General features: G+C 41.8%; 1 protein-coding gene across 1 annotated transcript in view; it reads left to right on the top strand.

The window, feature by feature from the left end:
- Positions 1–11,625: 11,625 nt before the first annotated feature.
- The window catches only part of MID2 (midline 2), a 500,404-nt gene continuing 497,554 nt past the window's right edge, over positions 11,626–14,475 (top strand). The window contains exon 1 of the mRNA XM_063432185.1: positions 11,626–12,258. The gene's annotated coding sequence lies outside the window, so the exon portion shown is untranslated. The remainder of the gene's footprint in view (positions 12,259–14,475) is intronic.

Here is a 14,475-nt window from a genome sequence, read left to right as displayed (position 1 = left end):
CAAGTTCCTTTTGCCTTGCTCAAAGTGTGGTACTCACACTTGGAGTGGTAGATTGCCAGCTTCATTCATCCTAGAGTGACAATATTGTTTATGGCTAGTGATGTCCCGAACATCGCTTGTTCGCCACGGATGGCGAACATATGAGCTGCTCGGTCCGCCCCCTATTCATCATCATTGAGTAAACTTTGACCCTGTACCTCACAGTCAGCAGACACATTCCAGTCAATCAGCAGCAGACCCTCCCTCCCAGACCCTCCCACCTCATGGAAAGCATCCATTTTACATTCATTGTGAAGCTGCATTCTTAGTGAGAGGAGGGACAGTGTAGCTGCTGCTGATTTGATAGGGAAATTGATAGCTAGGCTAGTGTATTTAGTGTCCACTACAGTCCTGAAGGACTCATCTGAGCTCTGCTGTAAGGACAGCACCCCAAAAAGCCCTTTTTAGGGCTAGAACATCAGTCTGCTTTTTTTTTTTTTCTGTGTAATGTAATTGCAGTTGCCTGTCTGCCAGCCTGTGTGTCAGGCTCACAGCATATACTGTGCCCACTTGCCCAGTGCCACCACTCATATCTGGTGTCACAATAGCTTGCATTTAACAAAAAAATAACTTTTTGGACTGTAATATAATAGCAGTCAGTTTCCTTCACTAGTGTGCGTTTCAGAGCCTGCCCAGTGCCACCACTCACTCACTGGTGTCACAATAGCTTGCATTTAAAAAAAAAAAAAAAAAACTTTTTTTACTGTAATATAATAGCAGTCAGTTTCCTTCACGAGTGTGTGTTTCAGGGCCTGCCAGGGCACAGTGTTACACCAGTGCAACTCATATCTGGTTTAACAGTAGTGTACATTTAAAAAAAAAAAAAAAAAATTTGACTGTAATAGATTGAATAGCAGTTAGTTGTCTGCCAGCGAGTGTGTCAGGCTCACAGCGTATACTGTGCCCACTTGCCCAGTGCCACCACTCATATCTGGTGTCACAATAGCTTGCATTTAAAAAAAACCAAACTTTTTGGACTGTAATATAATAGCAGTCAGTTTCATTCACGGGTGTGCATTTCAGGGCCTGTCCAGTGCCACCACTCACTCACTGGTGTCCCAATAGCTTGCATTTAAAAAAAATAAAACTTTTTTGACTGTAATATAATAGCAGTCAGTTTCCTTCACGCGTGTGCGTTTCAGGGCCTGCCAGGGCACAGTGTCACACCAGTGCAACTCATATCTGGTGTAACAGTAGTGTACATTTAAAAAAAAAAATACAATTTTGACTGTAATAGATTGAATAGCAGTTAGTTGTCTGCCAGCGCGTGTGTCAGGCTCACAGCGTATACTGTGCCCACTTGCCCAGTGCCACCACTCATATCTGGTGTCACAATAGCTTGCATTTAACAAAAAAAAACTTTTTGGACTGTAATATAATAGCAGTCAGTTTCCTTCACGCGCGTGCGTTTCAGGGCAAGCCAGGACACAGTGTCACACCAGTGCAACTCATATCTGGTGTAACAGTAGTGTACATTTTTTAAAAAAAATACAATTTTGACTGTAATAGATTGAATAGCAGTTAGTTGTCTACAAGCGTGTGTGTCAGACCTACAGCGTCTACTCTGACAACTGCACAGTGCCACTCATATCTGTTGTCACAGTAGCTTGCACGCATAGTACCACTAATCGTCAAAAAAAATGACAGGCAGAGGCAGGCCACCCCGCAGGGGCCGTCATGGTCGTGGTGCTGTGATTCCCTTTGGCCCTAGAATAATGCCCAGTGTTCAGAGGCCACGTACCCTGAACTTGAAAAGTTCTGAGGACATAGTTGACTGGCTAACACAGGACACACAATCTTTTACAGCTTCCGCTCGGAACCTTGACGCTCCTCCTCCAGCTTAGCTTTGGGCACCTCTCAAGTTACCACTCGCCCGCCTGCCGCCACCATCAACACTAGCACCACAGCCGCTTCACTTGGTATGTCAGAGGAGTTATTTACACATCAGTTGGAAGAAATGAGTGATGCGCAACCATTATTGCCAGAGGATGTAGATAACAGGGATATGTCTCAGTCAGGCAGAATTAAACACGTACGGTGTGATGATGATGATGTTGTACCCGCTGCTGCTTCCTTTGCTGAGTTGTCAGATACAAGTGAAGCGGTTGATGATGACAATGCATCCGTGGATGTGACGTGGGTGCCCGCTAGAAGAGAAGAAGAACAGGGGGAAAGTTCAGATGGGGAGACAGAGAGGAGGAGAAGGAGACGAGTTGGAAGCAGGGGGAGGTCGTCGCAAGGAGCTAGTGGTACAGTCAGACAGCATGCACTGGCACTCGGGGTCAGCCAGACAGCACGCCAATCAACGCATGCTGTTGCCACCACCAGAATGCCGTCATTGCAGAGCTCAGCAGTGTGGCATTTTTTTTGTGTGTCTGCCTCTGACAACAGCGATGCCATTTGCAACCTGTGCCAAAAGAAACTGAGTCGTGGAAGGCCAACACCCACCTAGGTACAACTGCTTTGCGAAGGCACATGATTGCACATCACAAATGCCTATGGGATCAACACATGAGTACAAGCAGCACACAAACTCAAAGCCGCCATCCTCCTCCTGGTCCAGCATCTTCAGCCACGTTAACCACTGCTGTCCTCCTTGCCCCCTCTCAACCATCCGCCCCACTGTCTCTCGCCTTGAGCAGTTCCTGCTCATCTGCCCACAGTCAGGTGTCTGTCAAGGACATGTTTGAGCGTAAGAAGCCAATGTCACAAAGTCACCCCCTTACCCGGCGCCTGACAGCTGGCTTGACTGAACTCTTAGCCCGCCAGCTTTTACCATACAAGCTGGTGGAGTCTGAGGCATTCAAAAAATTTGTAGCTATTGGGACACCACAGTGGAAGGTACCCGGCCGAAATTTTTCGCACAAAAGGCAATCCCCAACCTGTACTCAATTGTGCAAAAGGAAGTAATGGCATGTCTGGAACACAGTGTTGGGGCAAGGGTCCATCTGACCACTGATACCTGGTCTGCAAAGCATGGCTGACAGGGATCCTGAGCCTCCACTATAGTTGGGAGATCGGGACATCTTAGTTACATAGTTACATAGTTACATAGCTGAAAAGAGACTTGCGTCCATCAAGTTCAGCCTTCCTCACATATGTTTTTTGCTGTTGATCCAAAAGGCAAAAAAAAACAGTTTGAAGAACTTTCAATTTTGCAACAAGCTAGGAAAAAAAATCCTTCTTGACCCCAGAATGGCAGTCAGATTTATCCTTGGATCAAGCAGTTATTACCCTACATTGAAAGATTATATCCTTGAATATTCTGTTTTTGCATCTTGTTCTGACGCAGTGCCTCCACTCAGTGCAACTTCTATTTATGGGGGACCCACCCCACTGAGTAGATGAGTACCCTCCACTTAATACCTCAGAGACATTAAATAAATACAGATATGGGAATAAACACTGTATTGCGGTCAAAGGGATACACATATAACAGCCACATATAACAATTCAGTTCCTGGCTAATGTTAAACACAGTCACAAGAGTCTTTAGCAGCAGGAATGCAGACAACAAACTTCTCTTATTAACATTAATAACTACATCTTAACAGTTATACTTCTAGGTACCTGCAGGTAAATTATGTGCACAATGTTGGGGCCCTTAGGTGTAGGTTGCGCTACCCAGGTACAGTTATAAGGGAGAATCCTGAAGCAATCTCTGGAGACAGTACCTTTGAGTGACTTCTGTAACTGCAGATATTTCCAGAGAGATCCAGCAGAATGTAGGACAGCAGCAGAACAGCAATGGCAATCCTTTCTCTTCCTTCTGCTGGCAGGATGCAAGAGCTCATTCACACTCCTGCAGAAAGTTCCAGAATCTGCAGGGAGTTGAACATAAAATGACAGTCTTCTAATTCTCCTAGCAGTAGACCGTCTCCAACTTCTTGTAGTTGCAGTGCATTAGCCTTCCCCTGTTATTATCTCACTGTCCCATCAGTAATAAACCATATAAACAGGTAGAAACACACTTTCTTTATAGCAGACTCAGAGAACATGCCTTCTCCCATGTCCTCTTCTTCCTGCCATCCTAGCCTCTCCTCCTCACAAGACAGGGCAAAGGGCAAAGTTCAATATCTCAAAACTTAAAGTAAAAACAGTAAAATATAGCAGTCTGTTACATCTTCCCCTCTGTAGAATCCTTGCCTTCCACTGGCAAGAGCAGTCCATCTGGTTTATAACCGTTTAACAAGATGGTACAATAAAATCTAATACAGGGAAATTCTATCACTCAATATTTCAGTCAAATTATGCAATGCATTGATTAACTTAGTGCACGTGTGGGGGTTCTGAGAATATGTGGGTTCCCCAACGTTGTCATAGATCAAGAATCTCGGGGCCCTCCGATTTCTTCTGCCTCTACCTAGGTTGCTCGGTGGTTGTCCACTCATTTCTTCATTACAGGGTCTTTCGCTCACACCATTGGGAAGGGATCTGGTAGACAGAGGTCCAGATCCTCATATAGAGTTAAAGTCCCTAACTGGTGAATGAGGGACAAAGCTGGGACTTTCAGGATTCAATCCAGATGAGGGGGAAGAAGGAGAAGGAGCAGAGGTAGAAGGGACTAACTGTGTTTCTGGCGCTGTCCGCCAGTCTCTGTCAGGGCTGGAACCTGTAGCTTCTTCTTTATCATTAGTTGGTGAAATCCCGCTGGGACCTTGTCCAGGGTTGTCTTCTGATAGGGGATATAACAGGGATTAAACTGATACTTAACACACCTTATAATAACGCAGAGAGAGGCAACGCAAAGAGAGAATAGTCTGAAGAAGAGGAGTCAGAGGAGGAAGGTGGCTTTAAGGAGGTGGGAGACCAAACACAGCAGGCGTCGCAGGGGGCTTGTTGTCACCTTTCGGGGACCCTTGGTGTTGTACGTGGCTGGGTGGAGGAAGAGACCTTCAATGACATCAGTGAGGACAAGGAACGGGACATGGCTAGCTTGGTATCCAACCTTGTGCAAATGGGGAGTTTGCGTTTGTGCAAATGGACTGTTTGCGGTTGTTTGCGGTGCGTTAAACGGGGAGTTTGGTCTGTCACTGTGAAGCTGGCGTAACCTTTACACTACCTGATCGATACAACATCATACCTGATGTTTTAAAGCAGGTTATTACAAACAATTTAGGAATGTTAGGTGATTTATGCCCTTTATGGATTAAAACCAGATTCTGCATCAACTATGTAATTTTCCATGGGAATTTTGCCATGGATCCCCCTCCGGCATGCCACAGTCCAGGTGTTAGTCCCCTTGAAACAACTTTTCCATCACTATTGTGGCCAGAAAGAGTCCCTGTGGGTTTTAAAATTCGCCTGCCTATTGAAGTCTATGGCGGAAGTTCGCATTCGCGAACCGAAAATTTTATGTTCGCGACATCACTATTTATGGCCGGTGCAATGTCACACTGCCACTTAACACCAACTTTTATTCACCAATTAACAATTATTAAAAAAAAATAATGTGTTAACTGTTTATACAAATAGTAGCTGTGACAAACTGCCTTTTGTCACTGGGTTTTTATGTGATCAACTGCCCTTTGCCCCTGGCTTTTGGAGGAGCCTGATTGCCAGCCTCCTGCCTCATGACTATGGCCCTGGGGTGCATGGCCCTTTAAAAACTGTATATGGGCATATTGCAACTTTTGAGAACAATGGCCCTTTAAGACTGTGTCCCCAGACCCTTAAAATACTTTGTTTGTGTCTGTTTCTTATATGGTTCGGTAATTGGGGTTTACCTAACCAATTACCGTACAGGCAGACGGCACACAAGTGGAAGTGTGCAGGCAATTTACCTCCCAGGCTAGTGTTTAACCGCAGGTTAATCGCCGACCGCTAGGTGGCCGCCGTTTGTACAGTCCAACACGTGGTGGTGGCCATCTTTGTTAGTCGAACGCGGTCAGCGGTGTGTGCTGCCAAATTCATGGAACTGAAAACGGCTACAAAACGGCACGAACACAGCTGACCCTTACCTTCTCCTCCACTTCAACACTTCGGCTGAAATCGAAGCGCTTCGACGATTCAAACGCACAGTTAAACTGGGCTATTTGCACGAACGGTACCCCGTTCGTGCATTCGAATGGGACTTCATTATTTTTCAGTGTAAAATGGACTTCCACCTAACTTTTTAACCACTGGAGGGAATTGTCTGATTTTTGGGTATGTTTGTATTTGGAGTATGCTGATTCAAAATATTGTATGAATATTTTAGGAGTTATGAATATTGTATGAAACTGTGTATTTTCCTGCCTGCGATAATTAAGTTAACCCATTGTGTACAGTAATTATATCAAAGGCAGAGGGGAGGGTTTGTGTGTCCTAACTGAGAGTGTCTGACTGTATTATTATGTGTTTGATTGGCTGTTCCACAAAACCATGTGGGTGGTAACTGTGCGTAAAAACTTGCATAAAAGAAAGCCCTTTGGTGTTGATTAAACAGATCATCTTGTACCTTCATGAAGTTTCGGCTCATGTTTGGGGGATTGGAGAACTACACTCTGGGGATTGCTATAATCACTTTACTCCCCAGGGTATAATCACTAAGCTCTGCTAAGAGCTTGTTCCTGTTCCTGCTCTCTGGAATTCGGAGAGGTCGACCTACTGGAAGCTGGACCCTGGTCTTGAATCTAGAGTGGGTGGAGACAGCGAGACCCCAACCAAGCTGCGGCGGTTCGTGGGGTCTGCAGTGGTTATGGTGTCAGGTGGAGTGCCTGGAGACCTCGGAAAGCACTAGGAGCATCCGTCAGCGTTACAGTACAGTAGCTATTAACATATTTGACAGGCATTGTACAAATTTGTAAATGCTATTAGCAGCATAAATACATGCATGCTCAGACATTAGTAGCAGAGTTTGTGGCAAAACAAACTACAAAATCAGTCTGTTAACTCATCATGGTCTCTTATCGATTATCATGCTGTTAACATCTCTGCCTGTTTTATACAATTTACTTTCAATGTTTGGATCAGTTTTAGAGTATAAACTCAACATTCATAAGTGTGAAGGTCTTTCTTTGAATGATGTATATATGTTTTTTAATGACTATTTAAGATTGTCAAACAACTTCAACTTTAAACCAAATACAATAAAATGACCATACCTAGGTGTTAGGATAATGACACGCCAAGAAGAATTATACGTACACAACTAAAGACCTGTCTTAAAAAAAACTGCATGAACTTCAGTGTAGATGGTGTTCTTACAGAATATCTCTTCTGGCCAAGGTCCATTCCATTAAAAAATGAAAAAAAAGATGATTCTGCATTTTTCAGAACCGTACCCATTAAACTGATCAATTTAGACGTCTGCTTTTCTTCAAGACTCAATCAGATAGCCTCAGACAGGGGCTCCGCTCATTGGCTAAAGGGGCCATCTAATGATTTAAGCCAATTAGTAACTACCCATTTACAAAATGGCTAGACACATAAATTGTCTATATGAACAACAATAGTTGAAAAGGGATATAAAGTGGTATTGAGATGGTACCTGGATCCAACAAAATTTGCCCAGGTATATATAGAACTCTCACTTCTTTGTTATAGGGGTTGTGGACAAATCAGAACATCTCTCTACATGTGGTGGACTTGTGGAGAATTTGTGCATTCTGAAACAGAGTGTTCAAAGTATTAAGCCAGATTATCAATATAAAAATAAAGGGTATCATTACTGGGTGGCTCTCCCTCTTAACAATAACCACGCATGACTAGCCTTTCTATATATATATATATATATGTATATTGTGCAAAGAAGAAGACAGCATTGACAATCTTGTGATGTCACAACACCCTTGACAATATGTTACTCATATAAACAAATATTGCCACATTTTTATGGTAATAAGGTAATAATCATCAAGTTGAACAAAGCCTCATTGTTAAAATTGAAAGAAAACAAGCTAGGCATACAAGAGTAAGTCGCTGAGCAGGTAGTTTAGTCATGTACAAAATAAACAAGCCATGCTTAGTCACAGGGCTAGATACTAAATATGTCAGTAGGCAACTGAGAATAACAGGTCGCTCAGTGTTAACTAACGCAGTGAGAACTGGGTTGCAAGACTACAAAAATACTACTAGTTGGCAAATACGCATAACGGCAGGTGCCCTATTTAATTAAAGCAATAAAATAAGTATTTTAGTGCATACTTGGAAGACTATGGTTTGTAGGATCTACAGTACACTCAACTGATTCCTGCTGCGGGACAGCCACTGGCCCCAGAGAACTGAGACCAGCCTCTCTCAGGAGGTCACCCCACCAGCACCATGCTTATATCCTACTGACCAGATATTTCCATGAAAACCAGTTTCATCCATCAGCTGGGTCTAATGCCGATGTTTCCCGCGCTTTTGCCACCAGCAGTGTTGAGCGAGGATTCTCCTAGTAGGCGAGCTGTATGTGGGGTGTAGGACTTGTGGGACTCACAGCCTAAGCGAACAAAGGCGAGATTTGGCACTGGGTCTACTATGGTGAAGTGTCAGCTGCAGCTTCCAAACATGATTCATCGTCCGCATATTGAGCGGACAACACTCAGAAGCTGCTCTGCCCCACGTCAACCTGGAGGCATTGTCTGGGAAGCCCAGCCGAGGGACACAGGTGCGGTAGCAATTCCACAATTGTGCAGGTTAGTCCAGAACTGTGTGCACAGGTGGTCGAAAGCTCGGAGTGATTCCACTAGGGAGGCCAGTTATGCGTTGGCAGTTGGAGCAGGAGGTCCCAATGAGTCTGTCATTTTAAGATGTATGCATTGGTTATTTAATGCACCAAGGACTCCACTAAAGACTATTCAAGTAGGCCACAGATTTACCAGTGGGGATCGGGATATCCCCCACTGGTCTAAAGGGGAGGGGACAGGGCACAGTGACTTGCTAGCAACAAGCCAGGGCAGAGGATCGGCCACCTCCCCAGCCTCAGGGATACCTGCAGGCTGCAGAGATGTTGCACACAGTCTGTGCCCACTGAGTGTAGTTCTCAAGCATAAGGTGAGGATTGAAGCCCAAAATAGAGGGCCTTTGTCATTTAACAAGTTAATTGGGTGTTTTCCCTGAGGAGCTTCAGCCATGTGCGTCAGTCTCGGTCAGCTGTCAGACCCCGCCCCCCAGCCACAACTTAGCTTATGCTACTAATTTGTATTGTTTCCTGTTTATGCTTGGCAAGGAGATGAAAAAAATAGTATATTTTGACATGGTGACAAAAAAAAAATTGAATATAAAAATTGAATATATATATATATATACAGTGAGGGAAAGAAATATTTGATCCCGTGCTGTTTTTTGAACATTTGCACACTGGCAAAGAAATGATCAGTCTATAATTTTAATGGTAGGTGTATTTTAACAGACAATATTACAAAACAAAATAAATCCAGAAAAACGCATGTCAAAAAAGTTATACATTGATTTGCATGTCAATGAGTAAAATAAGTATTTTGACCCCTTCGACTTAGTACTTGGTGGCCATGACAGAGGTCAGATGTTTCTTGTAGTTGGCCACCAGGTTTGCACATATTTCAGAATGGATTTTGTCCCACTCTTTGCAGATCCTCTCCAAGTCATTAAGGTTTTGAGGCTGACATTTTGCAACTCGAACCTTCAGCACCCTCCACAGATTTTCTATGGGATTAAGGTCTGGAGACTGTCTAGGCCACTCCAGGACCTTAATGTGCTTCTTCTTGAGCCACTAATTTGTTGCCATGGATGTGTATTTTGGGTCATTGTCATGCTGGAATACCCATCCACAACCTATTTTCAATGCCCTGGCTGAGGGAAGGATGTTCTCACCCAAGATTTGACGGTACATGGCCCCATCCATCGTCCCTTTCATTTGGTGCAGTTGTCGTATCCCATTAGCAGAAAAACACCCCCGAAGCATAATGTTTCCACCTCCATGTTTGATGGTTGGGATAGTGTTCTTAGGGTCATAGACAGCATTCCTTCTCCTCAAAACACTGCAAGTTGAGTTGATGCCAAAGAGCTTGATTTTGGTCTCATCTGACCACAACACTTTCACCCAATTCTCCTCTGAATCATTCAGATGTTCATTGGCAAACTTAAGACGGGCCTGTACATGTGCTTTCTTGAGCAGGGGGACCTTGCGGGCGCTGCAGGGTTTCAGTCCTTCACGGCGTAGTGTGTTACCAATTGTCTTCTTGGTGACTATGGTCCCAACTGCCTTCAGATCATTAACAAGATCAGTTCTGGGCTGATTCCTCACCATTCTTATGATCATTGAAACTCCACAAGGTGAGATCTTGCATGGAGCACCAGACCGAAGGAGACTGACAGTTATTTTGTGTTTTTTTTTTCCATTTGTGAATAATCGCACCAACTGTTGTCACCTTGTAGCTCATTCCAGCCTTGTGTAGGTCTACAATCTTGTCCCTGACATCCTTGGACAGCTGTTTGGTCTTGGCTATGGTGGAGAGTTTGGAATCCGATGGATTGCTTCTGTGGACAGGTGTCTTTTATACAGGTAACGAGCTGAGATAAGGAGCACTCTCTTAAAGGGAGTGCTCCTTATCTCAGCTCGTTACCTGTATAAAAGACACCTGGGAGCTAGAAATCTTGCTCATTGACATGCAAATCAATTTATAACTTTTTGACATGCGTTTTTCTGGATTTTTTTTGTTATTCTGTCTCTCACTGTTAAGATACACCTACCACTAAAATTATAGATTGATCATTTCTTTGTCAGTGGACAAACATTCAAAATCAGCAGGGGGTCAAATACTTTTCCCCCTCACTGTACATATATTTTGACAATCTTTATAAAATTGAATATATTAATCAAATTATAGAGATAACTGAAAGACTGCTGGGTTGTCAGGCCTTTCGTGATCAAATTTAGACTCCATAATGGAATGTTAATGGCAAGATTAGTCCTCTAAACACAATCACTAATTTAAGACGAAACTAGGCAGATCAGTGCCTGATCTAACAGACATTACCGCGCACTCCCACCTAATGTATCTGTTTGTTTTTTGTATGTTTGTGTTTTGTTTACATCTTTGAGAACTGTATAATTGGTACATTTTGTTTTTTATTTGTGATGTTTGTCTGTTTTTGCATATTTATTGAATATTGTTACGTGTCCAATGTTTTGTTATTTTTATATACAAACATGCCACTAAAATAATATTGTTGTGTTACATATTTCAAAAAAATTAAAGAGAAAGAAAGCTGGATTTGCCACATAATACTTTCATCATTGTTAACTGACATATAAAAAATAATAAACTTTTATATACACATGAAAAATGCATTAATAATTATATATACAATTTTCCAACAGGATAAATGTACATCACTGTGAGACATAAATATTCTTCATTGATTCTTCATTATTTAAGTTCTAGAATGAACTGTTTGCATTTATTTTGTATGTACCCTGTTCTTTTTCTCAAAGAAATAAGAAAAGAAAAGAAAAAAGAAATATCCAAAACTGTAATACCAGTTTATAGGTGTAGGGGGAGCTCTTTCCCCTTTTAAGAGCAAGTCTTAGATTTGGTTAGAGTCAGACTGTGCGTTCCATAGAGTGGTAAGTATTCAGCTCAGACTGTTACTCTGAATGTCATCCTTTTTCCTGGCAGAGATGAATTGACTCTCACCCTTTACTGACAGGGCAGACAGCCGCGTCTTTCCTTTAGCTCTGGCAGATAAACACTGGCTTCTCATCACCAGTCCTTGGGACATCTAAGCTCCCTGGCCCTGACCTTGCAGAATCAAGACTTGGAAAATGGACTACTTTGCACTGGCTGCTCCCTGAGTGACTCCTGCAGACAGTCTCTGAGCTCACCTGCTGGGTGCTCTTAGCCTGTCAATTAGAAAGACCTGCAGTCCTGGGAGCAAGAGACAGTCCTGCAAGCATCCCCTCCTTCACTGGTATAGTAACATACCCCTATATTCCTCCCCTAGCTGTACTTGGTATACACCCTTTTTTTGCTCCTGAACAGCTGTACTGGAGACAGACCTGTTCTGCTGGGGAATGTGGATTTGGTAACATGCTCAGGGAAATAACATTTAGAATCTTCTGTAACCATCAGCACAGCACAAACTAATGGTCGCCTCGTCTGAGAACTAATTTCCTATTTCCTTACTTGGGATAACCTAACACCCGAATTCAGAAAAGGCTGCTCCTTTGTGATCTCCCTCTCCCCCTGTGTCACACCCAGCATTTGGATCTTCTCTTGAACAGAAAATTGATCCGCCCGGGGGGGACATGGCCCCCTGGGAAAGTTACGGGTAATCATTGTACATGTCTTTGTGTGTGTGTGTGTGTGTGTGTGTGTGTGTGTGTGAGCTAGCAGTTTATGTATGTAAATTAGTTCATGGGTGCACCAGCTTTGTCATTTTCCTGATCAGACGGGAGCTCTGTGTGTAGATGTATACGGCAGATACTCCACTGTTTATACATTAACCATTTTTACTCATTAGCATAGGCTTGTTGAGTGTCAAATTAAAAGGCAAAATATTAATTATGCCAACGTGCGACCTCCCCCTCCCCACAAAATTATGTTTATAAGGGTACAGCATCTATGGTATCTTCAGTTGTCAGATGTGAAAATGACCTGTAGGTTTTATACTGCAAAAAAAAAAGGGGGGGAACATATTTTTTTTTTTTTTTTTTTTAATAAACATGGGTATCTAATGGATTTGTTTACATTTCATATCCATGTTATAATATTATTCTTATAATTGCATTTTATGTATTTTTTTTTAACTGTATTTGGACCTCTAGTAATTTATTTTTAGTCAAGAAACATTACCAGGTTTTAGCTATTCATTTGGCTTAGCCTGTTTGCAGGTATTTTATAGGCAGCAAAGATTAACTAGTTCTATTCCTTGATAAATCACACTGAATTTCTCTACGCATATTCTACCACTGAAGTGATGCATATATTGATGAGAAACTAAGGCATCTTTATTTATCTTTTTGCCATAAATCCTGATTTTCATTTTGGGTAGAATCTTGCATCTCCATAGTTGCATGAAACATTTGTAAACTTTTTATAATGCAATGTAACAGGTAATATTTTTTTTTTCTTCTCAGATTTGGATTTAAACAATATGCTATTGAGTTAATTTCACAACTACACTTCAGTATTTTTCTTTAAACTTTAACGATTATACAGGTATTTTAGTATTTCAGTACGTCTAGCAAACATTACCAAGTGAAATGTATAAAGAAACAGTTACTCCATTCTATACAGCTTGGACCATATTAAACAAGTCATTGTACATTAAGAACATACAATCTGACAGTGGAAATTAAGATAAGCAAACATATGGAAGATAATGTCACTCTAGAGTGGAGACATGTTTGTACGTTCTGAACACTGTCAGATTTCTAGTAAAATTGTGTCTTCTATCATATATACCTAACGTTCCAGATGTTAACATTTAGCATGCAGGATATGTAAAATACCCAATAACCATCGCAAGGGCTGTAAAATTGAGATTTGCTGTGATATGGATCATGCTTACCTTTAAAATACATTTACTGGTCTTGTGTAAAATAATGTGATTTGTGCATCAATGTTGAAGACTACACCCGTGAACAGTCCTAAAGTTGTTGTTTTTTTGGTGACTATAAAACAAATTCACCACACTTACCAAAGAATCATAAACATAGAGATTAAAATAGGTTTTCGTGTTATATTTTGGAGAAATGAATGTATTTTCTCATACCACAATGATCTACTGTAATCCTAAACTATGGATTGTTGGGATTTCAAATAGAAGTTCACATTTTAGCTCAAATTAACTGGACTGAAAATATAACTTGGAGAATTTTGCCAATTTGTCCAAAAATCTAAATTCTTTGGTGGATTTCCACCTGTTTCCATTTTAGTGGATAACCCCACATATCAACATGCGTAGGCTTCTCTGCAATAAAACTATTATTCCAAAACATGCATACCTAGGCTAAATAACCAGTCCAAGCAAAAGACTCTGACGACCAAAAGGCCAGATTTGTTAGACATGACCCAATCTACTGTTAAAATTAATATTTTTAGATTTTCTTTCATTTACAGCAAAGATAAACATGTTATGTCAACTAAATGTATTTCCTATGATTCCTTACACATCTATATTATATACAGCAGATGTATTGTTATGGTGAGCATGGTCCATATCATGGCAGCACCCATTACTCATTTGTAAAGATGGTTAATAGGCATTTTATTTATACTGACTGCATATTTAAAGGTAGAGACGTACTTGATTCCGCACTCACTAAATAACACAGGTGCTATGATGCCAGGTCTGGCCAAGCCTCCCTTCCAATATACGCAGAATAAATAACGGTTCAGGCACTCCCGGTTAACACAAATAGCAGCTTTATTGTGGCAAAAGCAGCAATGTTTTAACCCTATGGGGTCTTTATTAAGCTTGATAAAGACCCAGCAGGGTCAAAACGTTGTTGCTTTTGCTCCAATAAAGCTGCTATTTTTGTTC

Source organism: Pelobates fuscus, chromosome 9 (assembly GCF_036172605.1).
Source record: "Pelobates fuscus isolate aPelFus1 chromosome 9, aPelFus1.pri, whole genome shotgun sequence".
Classification (NCBI taxonomy): Eukaryota; Metazoa; Chordata; class Amphibia; order Anura; family Pelobatidae; genus Pelobates; species Pelobates fuscus.
The sequence above is the reverse complement of the archived record's forward strand: the minus strand, read 5'-3'. Positions and strand labels throughout refer to the sequence as shown.